We start from the raw sequence: 17,114 nt of genomic DNA, 5'->3' as shown, positions 1-17,114 counted from the left end.
TTCTAATGATAAAAACACTTGCGTGACCCCTGGCATTATAATAATACAAACACCTGAGTGACCTCAGGCACTCTAATTGGAGAGACTCCAGGCCCACCCCAGGCATTGTAATGATAGAGACAATTAGGCAACCTCAAGCATTCTCACCAGAGAGACTCCTGGCCAGCCCCCAGACGTTCTGATAGTCACAACTTCTCGAACCCAGGTATTCTAGTGGGAGAGATTCCTGGCCCACCCCAGGCACTGTAATGATAGAGACACCTGTTTGACTCCAGGCATTCTAATGGGAGAGACTTCTGTACAACCCCAGGCATTCTAATGATAAAGACACCTGGGCAACCCCAGCTATTCTAATGAGAGAGACTCATGGCTGACTCCAGGCATTGTAATGATAGAGACACCTGGGCGACCACCAGCATTCTAACGGGAGAGACTCCTGGCCAACCTCAGGCATTTTAATGATAGGGACATCTGGGATACTTCGGACCTTCTAAAGATAGAGACACGTATTCGACCCCAGGCATTCTTAAAGGAGAGATACCTGACTGAACCCAGGCATTCTTATGATAAAGACATCTGGCAACCTCAGGCATTCTGAGGATAGAGACACGTAGCCAACTCCAGGCATTCTAACAGGGGAGATGCCTGGCTGATCCCAGGCATTGTAATGATAGTGGCTTTTGACCAACGCCAGGCATTCTAATGGTAAAGACACCTGCACAACCACAGGCATTCTAAGGATAGAACCACCTGACTGACTTCTGGCATTGTAACAGGAGAAACTCCTGGCCAACAACAGTCATTCGTTCTAATGATAGAGACACAGGGGTAACCTCACACATTCTAAAAATACAGACACCTGGCCAACCCCAGGCATTGTAACTGAAGAGACTCCTGGGCGACCCCAGGCATTCTCATGATAGAGACTCCTGGGCAACCGCAGGCATTCTCATGATAGAGACTCCTGGACACCAGGCATTCTAATGATAGAGACACCTGGGTGACCTCAGGCATTCTAAAAATAAAGACATCTGGCTGACTGACCCTAGGCATTCTAACAGGAGAGACTCCTGGCTGACCCCAGGCCTTCTAATACTAGAGTCTCATGGCCAACCCCAGACATTTTAATCAGAGACACCTTGGCGACATCAGGCATTGGAAGGATAGAGACACCTGGCCAGCCCCAGACATTCTAACAGGGGAGACTCCTGGCCGACTCCAGACGTTCTAACGATAAAGACACCTGGGAGACCTCAGGCATTCTAAGGACAGAAACACTGGCTGAATTCAGGCATTCTAAAAGGAGAGACTCTTGGCTGACCCCAGGCATTCTAATGATAGAGACTCCTGGCCAACCCCAGGCATTCTAATAGTAGAAACACGTGGGAGACCTCAGCCATTCTAAAGATGTAGACACCTGGACAACCTCAGGCATTCCAACCAGAGAGACTCCTGGACAGTCCCATACATTCTAATGATAGAGACACCTCAGCAACCTCAGTCCTTCTAAAAATAGAGACTCCTGGCAGACCCCAGGCATTCTACTGATAGAGACTCCTGGCCAACCACAGGCATTCTAGTTATAGAGACACCTGGGCAACCTTAGGCATTCTAAGGATAGAAACACCTAGCCGACCCCAGGCATTCTAATGGGAGAGACTCCTGGCCCACCCCAGTCATTCTAATGACACCTTAGAGACCTCAGGCATTCTAAGGATAGAAAAACCTGGTTGACCCCAGGCATCCTAACCAGAGAGACTCCTGTTTGACCAAAGGCATTCTACTGTAAAGACACCTGGTGACCTCAAGCTTTCTATGGATAGAGACATCTAGCCCACCCCAGGCATTCTACTGGGAAAGATGCCTGGCTGATCCCATGCATTCTAATGATAGAAGCTCCTGGCCAACGCCAGGCATTCTAACGATAGAGACACCCGGATGACCTCAGGTATTCTAAGGATAGAGCCACCTGGATGACCCCAGGCATTCCAAGGGATAGACTCCTAGCCAACCACAGGCATTCTAATGATAGATACTCCTGATTGCCCCAGGCATTCTAATTATATAGACACTTGGCTGACCTCAGGCATTCTAAGGATAGAGACAACTGGTTGACCCCAAGCATTCTAACAGAAGACAATCCTGCCCAACCCCAAGCATTCTAATGAGAGAGACTCCTCCTGGTCGACCATAGGAATTTTAATAATAGAGATGCCTGGGTGACTTTAGACACTCTAATGGGACAGATTCCTTGCAGACCCTAGACATTCTAATGAAAGGGACACCTTGGGGACCTCAGGCATTTCAACAGGAGAGACTCCAGGTTGATGGCAGATATTATAATGATAGAGATATCTAAGTGACCCCAGGCATTCTAATGATAGACACACCTGGGAGACTCCAGGCATTCTAATGGGAGAGACTCCTGGCTGACCATAGGCATTCTAATGATAGAGACACCTGGGCTATCTCAGGCATTCTAATGGGAGAGACTCCTGGTTGACTCCAGGCATTCTAATGATAGAGACAACTGAGCGACCCCAATCCTTCTAATGGAAGAAACTCCTGCCCCACCTCATGCATTCTAATAATGGAGACACCTGGGCGACCCCAGGCATTCTAACGATAGAGACACCTGGGCAACCCCAGGCATTCTAACGGGAGAGTCTTCTGGCCAACCCCAGGTATTCTAATTTTAAAAAGACACCCAGGCGATTCCAGGCATTCTAATGATAGAGACAACTTGGCGACCCTAAGCATTCTAATGCAAGAGACCCCTGGCCTACCACAGGCATTCTAATGATAGAGACAACTGGGCAACACCTGGCATTCTAATGCTAGAAGATCCTGGGAGACCCAAGGCATTTTAAAGGGAGAAACTTTTGGCTGACCACAGGCATTTTAATGATAGAGACACCTGGACGATCTTAGGTATCCTAATGAGAAAATCTTTTGCCTGAATGCAGGCATTCTCATTATAGAGACACTTGGGAGACCGCAAGCATTCTAATTATAGAGACACCTGGGCAACCCCAGGCATTCTAATGGGAGAGACTCCTGGCTGACCCCAGATATTGTAATGATAGAAACACCTGGACGACCTCAGGTATTATAATGAGAGAAACTCCTGGCTGACTCAGGTTTTCTAATGATAAAGACACCTGGGCAACCCCAGTAGTTCTAATGATAGAGACATTTTGGTGACCGCAGGCACTCTAATGGGAGAGATTGCTGGCCGAACCCAGGCATTCTAATAATAGATACACCTGGGCGACCCCAGGCATTCTAATAAAAGACTACTGTCCAACCAAAGGCATTGTAATGATAGGGACACCTGGCCTACCCCAGTCATTTTAAGGGGGAGACGGAGAGACTTCTGGCCAACCCTAGGCATTCTAATGATAGATATTCCTAGTTGTTCCCAGGCATTCTAATGATGTATATTTTTGGTTGACCCCAGGCATTTTAATGATATAGACACCTGGCTGACCTCAAGCATTGTAAGGATAGAGACACCTGGCCAACCCCAAGCATTCTAAATGAAGAGACTCCTAGCTGACCCCAGGCATTCACTTGATAGAGACACCTGGGTGACCCCAGACATTCTAATAGGAGAGACTCCTGTCTGACTCCAGACACTTTAATGAATGAGACACCTGGCCAACCCCAGGCATTCTAACAATAGAGACACCTGTGAGACCCCAGGCATTCTAATAGGAGAGACTCCTGACCAACCTCAGGCATTTTAATGATAAAGACTCCTGGACCGCCCCAGGCACTTTAGTGGGAGACACTCTTGGCCAACCCTAGGCATTCTGATAGTTACACCTCAGCGAACCCAGGCATTTAAATGGTAGAGATTCCTGGCTGACTCCAGGCATTCTAATGATAGAGACACCTGGGCTACCCCTGGTATTCTAATGGGAGAGACTCCCGGCCAATTTCAGGTAATCTAATGATAGAGACATCTGAGTGATTCCAGGCCTTCTAATGATAGAGACACCTGTGCGACCACGGAGATTCTAAAAAGAGAGACTCCTGGCTGACCCAGGCATTGTAATTATAGCTACACCTGGGTGACCCCAGACATTCTAATGGAAAAAGATCTTGGCCAACCCCAGGCATTCTAGTAATAGAGACACCTGTGCGACCCTGGCATTCTAATGGGAGAGACTCCTGACCAATGGCACGCATTCTAATAATAGAGACATCTAATAGCGACCCCAGGCATTCTAATGATAGACACACCTGGGTGACCTCCGGCATTCTAATGGGAGACACTGCTGGCTGACCCAGGGATTCTAATGATAGAGAAACCTGAGTGATCACAGGCATTTTAATGGGAGAGACTCCTGGATGGCTTTAGACATTCTAATAATAGAGACACCCGGGAGACCCCAGGCTTTCTAATAAAAGAGACTTTTGGCCAACCCCACACATTCTAATGATAGAGACACCTAGGCGACCCTGGGCATTCTAATGGGAGAGACTCTGGTCAATGGAAGGCATTCTAATGATAGAAACACCTGAGTAACCCCAGGCGTGCTCATGATAAACACACCTGGGTGACCCCCAGCATTCTAATGGGAGACATTCCTGGCCTACCAAGGGCATTCTAATGATAGACACTTGGGTGATCCCAGGCATTCTAATGAGAGAGACTCCTGGCCAACTTTAGGCATTCTAGTAATAGAGACACGTGAGCAAACCCAGGCATTCTAATGAAAGAGACTTTTGCCTGACCCCATGTGTTCTAATAATGATAGAGACACCTGCATGACCCCAGGTATTCTAATGGGAGAGACTCCTGCCGACCTGGGCATTCTAATGATAGGGACAACTGGGCAACTCCAGGCATTCTATTGGGAGAGACTCCAGGCCAACCCCAGGCATTCTAATTAAAGGGACAACTGGGCGACCCCAGGCATTCTAATGATAGAAATGCCTGATGGATTTCAGGCATTCTAATGGAAGAGACTCCTTGCTGACCCCAGGCATTGTAATGACAGATGGGGTGATCAGACCCAATACCAGGTCGTGGGTGCAACGAAGTCCAGCGGAGTCAAAGGAATGAGAAAAGACAGTTTGAGAGAGAAAGTAGTCTAGGGGGCCAATGCTACTATGGAGGCTGCAAAGTCCCCAAGCTCTGGAAGCCCAGACTATTTATTGGTGATCAAGCAAAGAAATGGGTGGTGAGAATGTGGGGATCAAAAGGGCAAACGCATGACCTACAGCTGTGATGGTTTAGCATTTCCTTTGAAGCATGTGGAACATATTTTGCTACTTGAGATGATGGGGAGCATGTTCTTCTAGTTTAAGCTAGAAGCAAGGAGCCAGCAAGTCTAGACTGATTCCAGAGGCCACGAGGGGTTTTATGTTCTGAGCCCTGGACATTACATCAGACATGCAAGCCCTGCCTCAGTTTTTTTCCCAACACTCAGCTCTTTCCCAACAGAAAGAGACATGTGGGAGATCCCATGCATTCTAATGGGAGAGACTCCAGGCCAACCCCAGGCATTCTAATAATAGAGACTTTCAGGTTACCACAGGCATTCTAATGATAGAGACACGGGAATGATTTCAGTCATTATAATGGGAGAGACTTGTGGACGATCCCAAGTATTGTAATGACAAAGACACCTGGGCGACTACAGAAATACTAATGGGAGAGACTCCTGGCTGACCCCAGGCGTTGTAATGACAGAGACACCTGGGTGATCCCAGGTATTTTTAATGAACGAGACTCTTGGCTGACCCTTGGTATTCTTATGATAGAGACACCTGGGCGACCTCAGGCTTTCTGATGGAAGAGACTCCTGGCGACCACAAGCATTCTAATGATAAAAACACCTGAGCGACCCCAGGCATTATAATAATAGGAACACCTGGGCCACCCCAGGCACTCTAATTGGAGAGACTCATGGCCAACCCCAGGCATTGTAATGATAGAGACAGCTGGGCGACCTTAAGGATTCTAATAAGAGAGACTCCTGGCCGACCCCAGACATTCTAATGAGAGTAACAACTTCTCAACCCCAGGCATTCTAATGGACAGATTCCTGGCAGATCCCAGGTATTGTAATGATAGAGACCCCTCTTCAACCCTAGGCATTCTAATGGGAGAGACTCTTGGCTGACCCCAGGCATTCTAATGGTAGAGACACCTGGGCAACCCCAGCCATGCTAATGGGAGATACTCACGGCTGATTCCAAGCATTGTAATGATAGAGACACCTGGGCAACCACTGGTTTTCTATGGGAGAGACTCCTGGCCAACCCCAGGCATTCTAATGATAAAGACACCTGGCGATCTCATGCATCCTAGGAATACAGACACCTAGCCCACCCCCAGGCATTCTAATGGGAGAAACGCATGGCCGATCCCAGGCATTCTAATGATAGAGGCTTTTTGCCAACTTCAGGCATTCTAATGGTAAAGACAACTGTGCGCCCTCAGGCATTCTAAGCATAGAGCCACCTGGCTGACTTCTGGCATTGTAATGGGAGAGACTCCTGGCCAACACCAGTCATTCTAATGATAGAGACACACGGGTGACCTGAGACATTCTAAGGATAGAGAAACCTGGCTGACCACAGGCACTGTAACCAGAGAGACTTTTGGCCAACCAGAGACATTCTAATGATAGAGACTCTTGGGCAACCCTAGGCATTCTAATGATAGAGACACCTGGGTGACCTTGGTGACCTCAGGCGTTGGAAGGATAGAGACACCTGGCTGACCCCAGACATTCTGATGGGTGAGACTGCTGGCTGACCCCAGGCATTCTGGGAGACCTCAGGCATTCTAAGGATAGAGACACCTGGCCGAATTCAGGCATTCTAAAGGGAGAGACTCCTAGCTGACCCCAGGCATTCTAATGATAGAGACTCATAGCTGAGCCCAGGTATTCTAATAATAGAGACACCTTGGCCACCTCAGTCATTCGAAGGATGGAGACACCTCGGCAACCTCAGGCATTCTAAAAATAGAGGCATCTGGCCAACGTCAGGCATTCTAACAGGAGAGACTCCTGGCTGACCCCAATAATTCTAATGATAGAGACTCCTGGCCAACCACAGACATTCTAATTATAGACACACCTGGGCAAACTCAGGCATTCTAAGGATAGAGACATCTGGCCAACAACAGGCATTCTAATGGGAGAGACTCCTGGCCCTCCTCAGTCATTCTAATAATAAGACACCTTGGTGACCTCAGGCATTCTAAGGATAGAGAAACCTGGGTGACCCCAGGCATTCTAACCAGAGAGACTCCTATTTGACCAAACAGATGTCTGGCCATCCCCAGGCATTCTAATGGGAGAGATGCCTGGCCAGCCCCACAGATTCTAATGAGAGAAGCTTCTGGCCGATGCCAGGCATTCTAATGATAGAGACTCCTGGCCAACCCCAGGCATTCTAATGATAGATCCTTCTGGCCATCCCCAGGCATTCTAATGATAAATACTTTTGGCTGACCCCAGGCATTCTAATGATATAGACAACTGGCTGATATCAGGCATTCTAAGAATAGAGACACCTGGCTGACCTCAAGCATTCTAACTGAAGAGACTCCTGGGTGACCCCAGGCATTCTAATGATAGACACCTGGGTGAACTCAGGCGTTCTAATGAGAGAGACTCCTGGTTGACTACAGGAATTTTAATAATAGAGATGCCTGGGTGACCCTAGGCATTCTAATGGGAGAGACTCCTTGCCGACCCCAGGCATTCTAATGATAGGGACACCTTAGCGACCACAGGCGTTTTGATGGGAGAAACTCCTTGCCAACTGCAGGCATTCTAATGATAGAGACACGTAAGCGACCCCAGGCATTCTCATGATAGACACACCTAGGCAACTCCAGGCATTCTAATGGGAGACACTCCTGGCTGACCCCAAGCATTCTAATGATAGAGACACCTGGTGACCCCAGATATTCTAATGAAAAAGACACCTGGGCAATTCCAGGCATTCTAATGATAGAGACACCTGGGCGACTCCACGCATTCTAATTGGAGAGACTCCTAGCCAACCCCAGGCATTATGATGATGGAGACACCTGGGAGACCCTAGGCATTCTAATAAGAAAAACTCCTGGCTGATTCCAGGCATTCTAATAATAGAGACATCAGGCAATCCCAGGCATTCAAATTGGAGAGAGACTCCTGGCCGACTCCAGGCATTCCGATGATGGAGACACCTTAGCGACCCTAAACATTCTAATGGGAGAGAACCCTGGCTGACTACAGGCATTCTAATGATACAGACAACTGGGCAACACTTGGCATTCTAATGATAGAGGCTCCTGGATGACCCCAGGCATTTTAAAGGGAGAAACTATTGGCCAACCCCAGGCATTTTAATGATAGAGACACCTGGGCAACCCCAGGCATTATAATGGGAAAATCTTTTGCCTGAAAGCAGGCATTCTAATGATAGAGGCAAATGGGTGACCCCAGGCATTCTAATTATAAAGACACCTGGGCAACCCCAAGCATTCTAATGGGAGAGACTCCTGGCTGACCCCAGGCATTGTAATGATAGAAACACCTGGACAACCCCAGGTATTCTAATGAGAGAGACTCCTGGCCAATCCGGGCTTTCTAATGATAGAGGCATCTGGGCAAACCCAGTATTTCTAATGATAGAGACATTTTGGCAACCGCAGGCTCTCTAATGGGAGAGATTCCTGGCCACCCACAGGCATTCTAATGATAGAGACACCTAGGCAACACCAGGCATTTTAATAAAAGAGACTCCTGTCCAACCCCAGGCATTGTAATGATAGAGACCCCTGGGGGACCCCAGGCAATTTAACGGAGACACTCCTGATTGACACCAGGCATTCTAATGATAGAGACACCTGGCTGACCTCAGCATTCTAATAGGAGAGACACCTGGCCAAATCCAAGCATTCTAATTATAGAGACACCTCTGCGACCACAGGCATTCTAGCAGGGGAGACCCCTGGCCGACCCCAGGCATTCTAATTATAGAGACACTTGGAAGACCCCAGGCATTCTAAAGGGAGACTCCAGGCATTCTAATGGTAGTGACACCTTGTCTACCCCAGGCATTTTAATGGTAGTGACACCTGGATGACCTTAGGCATTCTAATGGGAGATACATTTGGCCAACCCCAGGCATTCTAATGAGTGAGACACCTGGGCAACTTCAGGCATTCTAATGATAGAGACACCTGGGTGGCCTCAGGCATTCTAATGGGAGAGACTCCTGGCCGACTTCAGGCATTCTAATGATGGAGACAGAATGCAACCTCAGGCATTCTAATGGAAAAGACCCTTGGCCGATCTTAGGCATTCTAACAATAGAGTCCCTTGGGTGACCCCAGGCATATTAATGATAGAGACACCTGGGTGACCCCAGGCATTCTAAAAAGAGAGACTCCTGGCTGACCCCAGGCATTCACATGATAGAGACACCTGGGCGACCCCAGGTATTCTAATGGGAGAGACCTTTGTCTGACTCCAGGCATTCTAATGAATGAGACACCTGGCTGACCCCAGGCATTCTAACGATGGAGACACCTGGGAGACCCCAGGCATTCTAATGGGAGAGAATCTCTTCTGACCTATGGCATGGCAATAATACGATAATAGTGACACCTGGGCAACCCCACGCATTTTTTTTTTTTTTTTTTTTTTTTTTTTTTTTTTTGAGATGGAGTCTCGCTCTGTCCCTCAGGCTGGAGTGCAGTGGTGCATCTCCGCTCACTGCAAGCTCCGCCTTCCAGGTTCACACCATTCTCCTGCCTCAGTCTCCCATGTAGCTGGGACTACAGGCATCCACCACCACGCCCAGCTAATTTTTTGTTGTTGTTGTTGTTTTGTTTTGTTTTGTTTTGTTTTATTTGAGATGGAGTCTCACTCTGTTGCCCAGGCTGGAGCGCAGTGGCATGATCTCGGCTCACTGCAAGCTCCACCTCCTGGGTTCACACTATTCTCCTGCCTCAGCCTCCCGAGTAGCTGGGACTACAGGCACCCACCACCACGCCTGGCTAATTTTTTTTTATATTTTTAGTAGAGACAGGGTTTCACCATGTTATCCAGGAGGGCCTCAATCTCCTGACCTCATGATCGGCCCGCCTCGGCCTCCCAAAGTGCTGGGATTACAGGCGTGAGCCACCACGCCCAGCCAATTTTTTGTATTTTTTTTAGCAGAGACAGGGTTTCACCGTGTTAGCCAGGATGGTCTCAATCTCCCGACCTTGTGATCTGCCCACCTCACCTCCCAAAGTGCTCGGATTAGAGGCATGAGCCACCACACCCAGCCGACCCCAGGCATTCTAATAGGAGATACTCCTGGCCAACCCCAGGCATTCTAATGATATATGCTTTTGGCCGACCCCAGGCATTCTAACGATATGGACACCTGGCTTACCTCTGGCATTCTAAGGATAGAGACACTTGGCTGACCCCAAGCTTTCTAACTGAAGAGATTCCTGGTCAACTTCAGACATTCTAATTATAGGGACATCTGGCAACCTCGGGCGTTCTAAGGATGGAGACACCTGGCCTACCCCAGGCATTCTAATGATAGAAACACCTTGGCAACATCAGACATTCTAAAGATAGAGACAACTGGCATTCTAACGGGAGACACTCCTGGCCAAATTCAGACATTCTAATGATATAGACCCCTGGCCGACACCAGGCATTCTAATGATTGAGATTCCTGGCCTATCCTATGCATTCTAATGGCAGACACACCTGGGTGACCTCAGGCATTTTAAGGATACAGACACCTGGCCAACCCCAGGCATTTAAATGAGAGAAACTCCCAGCCGACCTTAGCCATTCTCACAGTAATGACGTCTGGGCAACCTCAGGCATTCTAAAGGTATAAACACCTGGCCAACTCTGGACATTCTAATAATGGAGACTTCAGTCCAACCTCAGGCATTCTACTGATAGAGAGGCCTCGTGACCTCAGGCATTCTAAGAATAGAGATACCTGGTTGACCTCAGGCATTCTATGGATAGAGATACCTGGCCAACCCCAGTGACTCCACAGTGACTCCTTGACCCCTGCAATGCCACCACCCAAGGACAGAGGTGGCGCATGTGGAAGCAGTGTGAGGGACCCTAATGAGCCCCTAATTTCACCTACCCTGGCCCCAGATTAGCCCAAGCCCAAACACAGATGTAGCCAAGGTTCAGTGGGATGGGCATGACACAACCCCATGTCTCACCTCCTAGGGAACCAATGGCTACTGGTAGGCACAGACTCCTCAAGCTCTGACGTAGCAGGTGCCACCCAGCACCCCAGCTTAGGCCCAGCAAGGCAACAGAAGCAAAAGCACAACTAAACCCAAAAAAATTGAACATGGGAAACAGACACAAGAAGTGACACCCACAAGTCAAAGGTCACCTGAAATACCAGCACTTTACCACTGCACAAAACCTCCCCAGGCACAGACGACACCACAGCACTGGCAAGAGACAGACACAGGAAGGGCAGAGGAGTAAGTCAGTTTTGGTACAGTTGCAAAAGATATCCAAGAGGACGGCCTTCTGGTTGGCTCACAGCTGTACCGTTTTTTTTTTTTTTTTTTTTTTTGGTGGGGGATCTTTTTTTAAACTAAGTTTTATAAATAATGTCTGATAACTCTGTGTATATACAAACTAAACTCCAACAGCCGCAAAGAGTTTTCCATAAGTTTACAAGAAAGGGACTTATTTTTGTTTTTCTTTCTTTCTTTTTTTTTTTTAAAACTAGCAAAGTTTCTATTATACTTTCTTCCCTTTTGCATTTATATGGTTAAATGGTCTTCTTGCTTTTTCTTTTCCTAAAAAACAGTTGTATAAATAGTCTGCAACTCTTTTTCTTTAACCTTTAAACATATAATTAATATAATAACTTCGTACAAAGAATGTCTCTCTTTTAAATAAAGGGCTATGTAACCACACGAATAGGTCATGTAAACAGTGACACGGGATCCATTGCAGGGCACACTGGACTCACCCTGACATAAGTGCACAACCTGCGATTTAGTCTTGTTTGGTACAATGGGACAGGCTTGAACGCACAGCCCCTGGTCCCGGCTGCACGCCCCCAGCACCTCTGTGCCCAGGCTGGTGGCCCATCCATCAGGGCCCTCAAAGCTACCCTACTCTCAAAGTAGAGCTGAGCTGCCCTCCTGGGGCTAAAGAAAGTGAATCTCTCCCCCTTCCCTAGCGCTTGCTATTCTTGTTTTCTGAAGGCTGTAGTTGTCATTCATTTAGTTACTTTTCCAGAGTGTTTTTGCAGAGACGTATTACTTGTATATACTTGCCGAAGTGTCTGTATCTGTAGCTTGTGTTTATCAAGTGTTTTGACAGCAATTTGCTTGAATGCCAGGAGCTAAGAAAGAAAGAAAAAAAGAAGAAACAAAATCTCACCTCTTCCTCTTTCTGTGACAGGCTCTGTGATGGGGCATTCCTTTAACACGTGTCCAGGCTGTCAACAACTGCTCCAGCATTTGCTTTCTGCTGAACTGAGCCTGGAGATCATCCAGTGCTGAAAATAAGGCTTTTCTTAGGTCTTTAGGTCTTATCTGACAATGTCCCCTGGCTCCAGGCATGCATGGGGCTTTCTCAGTTCCCCATTATACCTGGGTGCTTTTGAATACCCTAATTTCTGAAAGAAATGTTCACTCCTGCTTCTCCCCCTGAGCTGTATATATGGTCTATTGTATGTGTCAATACATACAATATTGTAATGTATTCTTCCAGGTGACAGCAGACTTTTTATTTATTTAACTTTTTTTTTTTTTTTTTTTTTTTTTGAGATGGAGTCTTGCTCTGTCCTCTAGGCTGGAGTGCAGCTGCAAGATCTCGGCTCACTACAACCTCTGCCTCCTGGGTTTATGCAATTCTCATGCCTCAGCCTCCTAAGTAGCTGGGACTACACCTGTGCACCACCATGCCTGGCTAATTTTTGTATTTTTAGTAGAGACAGGGTTTTGCCATGTTGGTCAGGCTGGTCTTGAGCTCCTGACCTCAAGTAATCCACCCACCTTGGCCTCCCAAAGTACTGAGATTACAGGCCTGAGCCACCATACCCAGCCTTACTTAACATTTCCAAGCAATTCCTGCCAGTTTTCCACATTGACTGGGTTCTGACTTGGACAAAACAGATAAGAGCCTTGTTTCAGACCTTCGCGTAGCCCCCAGACAGATTGGAACATAGAAACATGATAATTTGCAAATAACATCTCTGCTCCCTCAGGAACCTGTGACCAGTGTCCCACACTGGAAACTCAGGTTGTTGTCTAAAAGACTGGCACCAAGCCAAGGAGAGGTTGGGGCAAGGACAAGTAAACAATCCAACAGGCTTTCCTTCCATTTTTCACTATTGTTTATTCTTCTTTACCTGGTTCCTGTAAACCTTTGACAGTTTTCAAGAATTTTGACAAAGTTACTCCTGGCCATTCTGCTTGTTTTTCCATGTTTCTGTGCAAGGAAAGGTGTTTGGAGAAGCTCATTCTGCCATTATACTCACCTCACTCTTCCTGGACTCTGTTGTCTTTCATTGATATAAAGGACTTTTCTTGTGTCATTACTATACAATCTAGATTACTGTTGCTTTGAGGCAAGTTTTAAAACTGTGAAGTGTGAGTTTTCATATTTTGCTCTTTTTCAAGAGCGTTGTGGCATTCTGAGGCCCTTTTGTTCCCATATGAGTTTTAGCACTGACTTTTTAAATTCTGCAAGGTACTCAACTGACAGGAATTGTATGAAATCTGTGGATTGTTTTGGGTAGTGTTGCCATCTTAATATTAAGCCTACTTATCTATGCTCATGAAATCTAACATTTAAATCTTCGATGCCTTTCAACAAGGTTTGTGGGTTTCAGACTATAAGTTTTGTACTTTTGTTAAATTTATTACACCTCTTCCTCTTGGTTGCTGCCAAGTTCTGAAAAGTATGAACAATGCTGCTGTACACATCCCTGTACAGGTTTTTGTATGGATCTACATTTTCATTTAGGTAAACTCACCTTTGAGTATTGGCTTGTCATCCAGGAGACACCTGTCTGCCACATGGGATGCACTTGAGAACATTATGAAAACCAAGTGGTTGTGGACCTATGATGAGGTTTGTTAAAACCTGTGTGTGTGTGTGCACCCTCACGCATGCACATGTTTGTGTGTGTTTTAGCCCAAGTGATTCATCAAGTATTAATCTCCTCCTATGTAACAGACCTTCTAGTAGGGGCTACCATGAATAAAACAGAACAAATAACCCTGTCCACTTGAAGGTGACATTGTAGGAAACAGGGAACAAGAGATGCAAGTAAAACACACAGTGGACAGATGGTGGTTGTTGCTAAGGAGGGTAAGAAGGGCGGTGGTGACGGTGGCAGCCTGGGCTGTGTGTTTCTGAACATCTGTTGGTGTCTTTGTGCCATCTCTGAGGATTACTGAGCTCATGAGTCTGTCTGGTTGTTAGTGTTAAGATGTTAATACTACCCCCAAATGATATACAAATTCAATGCAATTCCTACCAAAATCCCAAAGACTTTAAACAAACAGAAACTACCATTCTAAAATTCACATGGAATAACAAGAAACTCTGATTAGCCAAAACCATTGAAAAAGCAGAACAAAGCTGGAAGTCTCACTGTTCTCGATTTCAAAACTTACTGAAAGTTTCAGTAATCAAAACAGCATGATATAGGCACAAAGACAGACACACACACCAATGTGTAGAATAGAGAGCCCAGATGGACACCCTCACATATATGATGAAATGATTTTCAAGACGGCACCAGGATCACTCAGTGGAAAAGGAAGTATCAGAAAAAATAAAATGGACTAGGAACCCTGGATATTCACATGCAGAAGTATGAAGTTAGACAGTTTCCTTACACCACATACAAAAATGAAATAAAAAAGGATCAAAGACCTGAAAGAAAGTGCTAAAACTAAACAACCCTTAGAAGAACATATACGGCAAAAGTTTCATAGCTTTGGATTTTGCCATGATTTCTTGCATATAACACCACAAACCCAGTCAACACCAACCAAAAAAGGAAAAATTTGATTTCATAAAAATTTAAAACTTTTATCCCTCAGGGGCACCTTTAATAGAGTAAAAATGCTACCCACACACTTGTAGGAAATACTTGGAAATAATATATCTGGTAAGGTATTAATATCCAGAACATATTTTTGTTTTGTTTTGTTTTGAGACAGGGTCTCACTCTGTCACCCAGACTGGAGTGCAGTGGTGTAATCACAGCTTACTGCAATCGTCCCACCTCAGTCTTTCAAGTAGCTGGGACTGCAGGTGCATGCCACCATGCTCAGCTAATTATTTGTATTTTTTATAGAGATGAGGTTTCACCATGTTGTCCAAGCTGGACTCAAGCAATCCAACTGCCTCGGCTTTCCAAAGTGCTGGGATTACAGGTGTGAGCCACTGTGCCAGGTCCAGAAAATATTTTTTAAAAAGCATTTGACAAGTTTCAACACCCCTTCAGGATGAAAACACACAATAAACTAGCAATGGAAAGGACCTTCCTTGAGATGCTACGAGGCATCTATAAAAATCCCACAACTAACAAAGTACTTTACGCTGAGAGACTGAATGCCTTCCCCCTAAGATCAGAAACAAGACAAGGATGTCTGCTATCACCACTTCTATTCAATATGCCCAGGGAGGTGCTACCACAGAAATTAGATGACACAATGAAATACCAGTATTTCAGATTTTAAGGACATACACACATAGCTGTATGATTTTGTGTCTGTCTGGGGAGCTATGTGTGTATATCCTTTAAAATCTGGAATACTTTCCAGATTTGTGGCAGAAATGGAAGTGTTTTCCAGAACTGACATATGCCATTATTTGTAGAAAGCCTTGGTCTCCTTAGGTTACGACTTTTATGGAACTTCTAATTCCTTACCCCCATTACTAAGTCAGGCAGGTTAGAGTAAGATACAATTAGGTATTTCCCTTACACAAGGAGGTTTGGCGCTATTAAAATCTCAGAAGAGGAGGAGGAGGAGGAGGAGGAGGAAGAAGAAGAAGAAGAAGAAGCAAAAGAAGAAGAAGAAGGAGGAGGAGGAAGAAGAAGAAGAAGAAGAAGAAGAAGAAGAAGAAGAAGAAGAAGAAGAAGAAGAAGAAGAAGAAGAAGAAGAAGAAGAAGAAGAAGAGAGAGAGAGAAGAAGAAGAAGAAGAAGAAGAAGAAGAAGAAGAAGAAGAAGAAGAAGAAGAAGAAGAAGAAGAAGAAAGGAGAAGGAGAAGAAGGAGGAGGAGAAAGAAACAAAGAAAAGAAAGAAAGAAAGAAAGAAAGAAAGAAAGAAAGAAAGAAAGAAAGAAAGAAAGAAAGAAAGAAAGAAAGAAAGAAAGAAAGAAAGAAAGAAAGAAAGGAAGGAAGGAAGGAAGGAAGGAAGGAAGGAAGGAAGGAAGGAAGGAAGGAAGGAAGGAAGGAAGGAAGGGAAGAAAGCAGAGGAGGGAAGAAGGGAAAGGGGAAGGAGGAGGAGGGAAGAAGGGGAAGGAGGAATAAGAGCAAGAGGAGGAGAAGAAGGAGATAAGGGAAGGAGAATGAGGTGATGACAAAGATAGCCAAGAAGATGAGGATGGCAAAGAAAAATAAAGAGGAAGAGGAAGAGGGTAAAAAGATGACCACAAAGAAGATCATGATCATGAAGAAGAAGCAGAAAAGGAGGAGGAAAAGGAAGGGAAAATGAGAAAGAAAAAGGAGAAATATAAGAATAATGTAAGAAAAATGTGAGAGGAGGAGGGGAGGAGAAGCAGGATGGAGAGTAGGAAGAAGATGAGAAGGTGGAGAAGAAGAAAAGGAGAAGGAGGCATTAGAAAAAGAAGGATATCAACTCCTGAGGTCAGAAGAACTTTTTGTTCATTTGATTAGCTAGTGCATTCCAAAGGACCTGAATGCCTGAGACACAGATTTTTATGAATAAATAATCACTGTTGGGTACGAAATGACCCTACTTCATTTACCTCATTTAATTTAGTTCTTCTCCTGCCCTAAATGCTTGCTGTATCCCATCTGTCTCTTCTGCTGAACCTTGCTTCTCATCCTGAAGGCCCCAGCATCCTCGTGTGCCCCTGCTCAGTCCTGTCTCCTCAGGAGTGGCC

The sequence above is a fragment of the Macaca fascicularis genome, chromosome 1, assembly GCF_037993035.2.
Source record: "Macaca fascicularis isolate 582-1 chromosome 1, T2T-MFA8v1.1".
Classification (NCBI taxonomy): Eukaryota; Metazoa; Chordata; class Mammalia; order Primates; family Cercopithecidae; genus Macaca; species Macaca fascicularis.
This window is presented reverse-complemented; position numbering follows the sequence as displayed.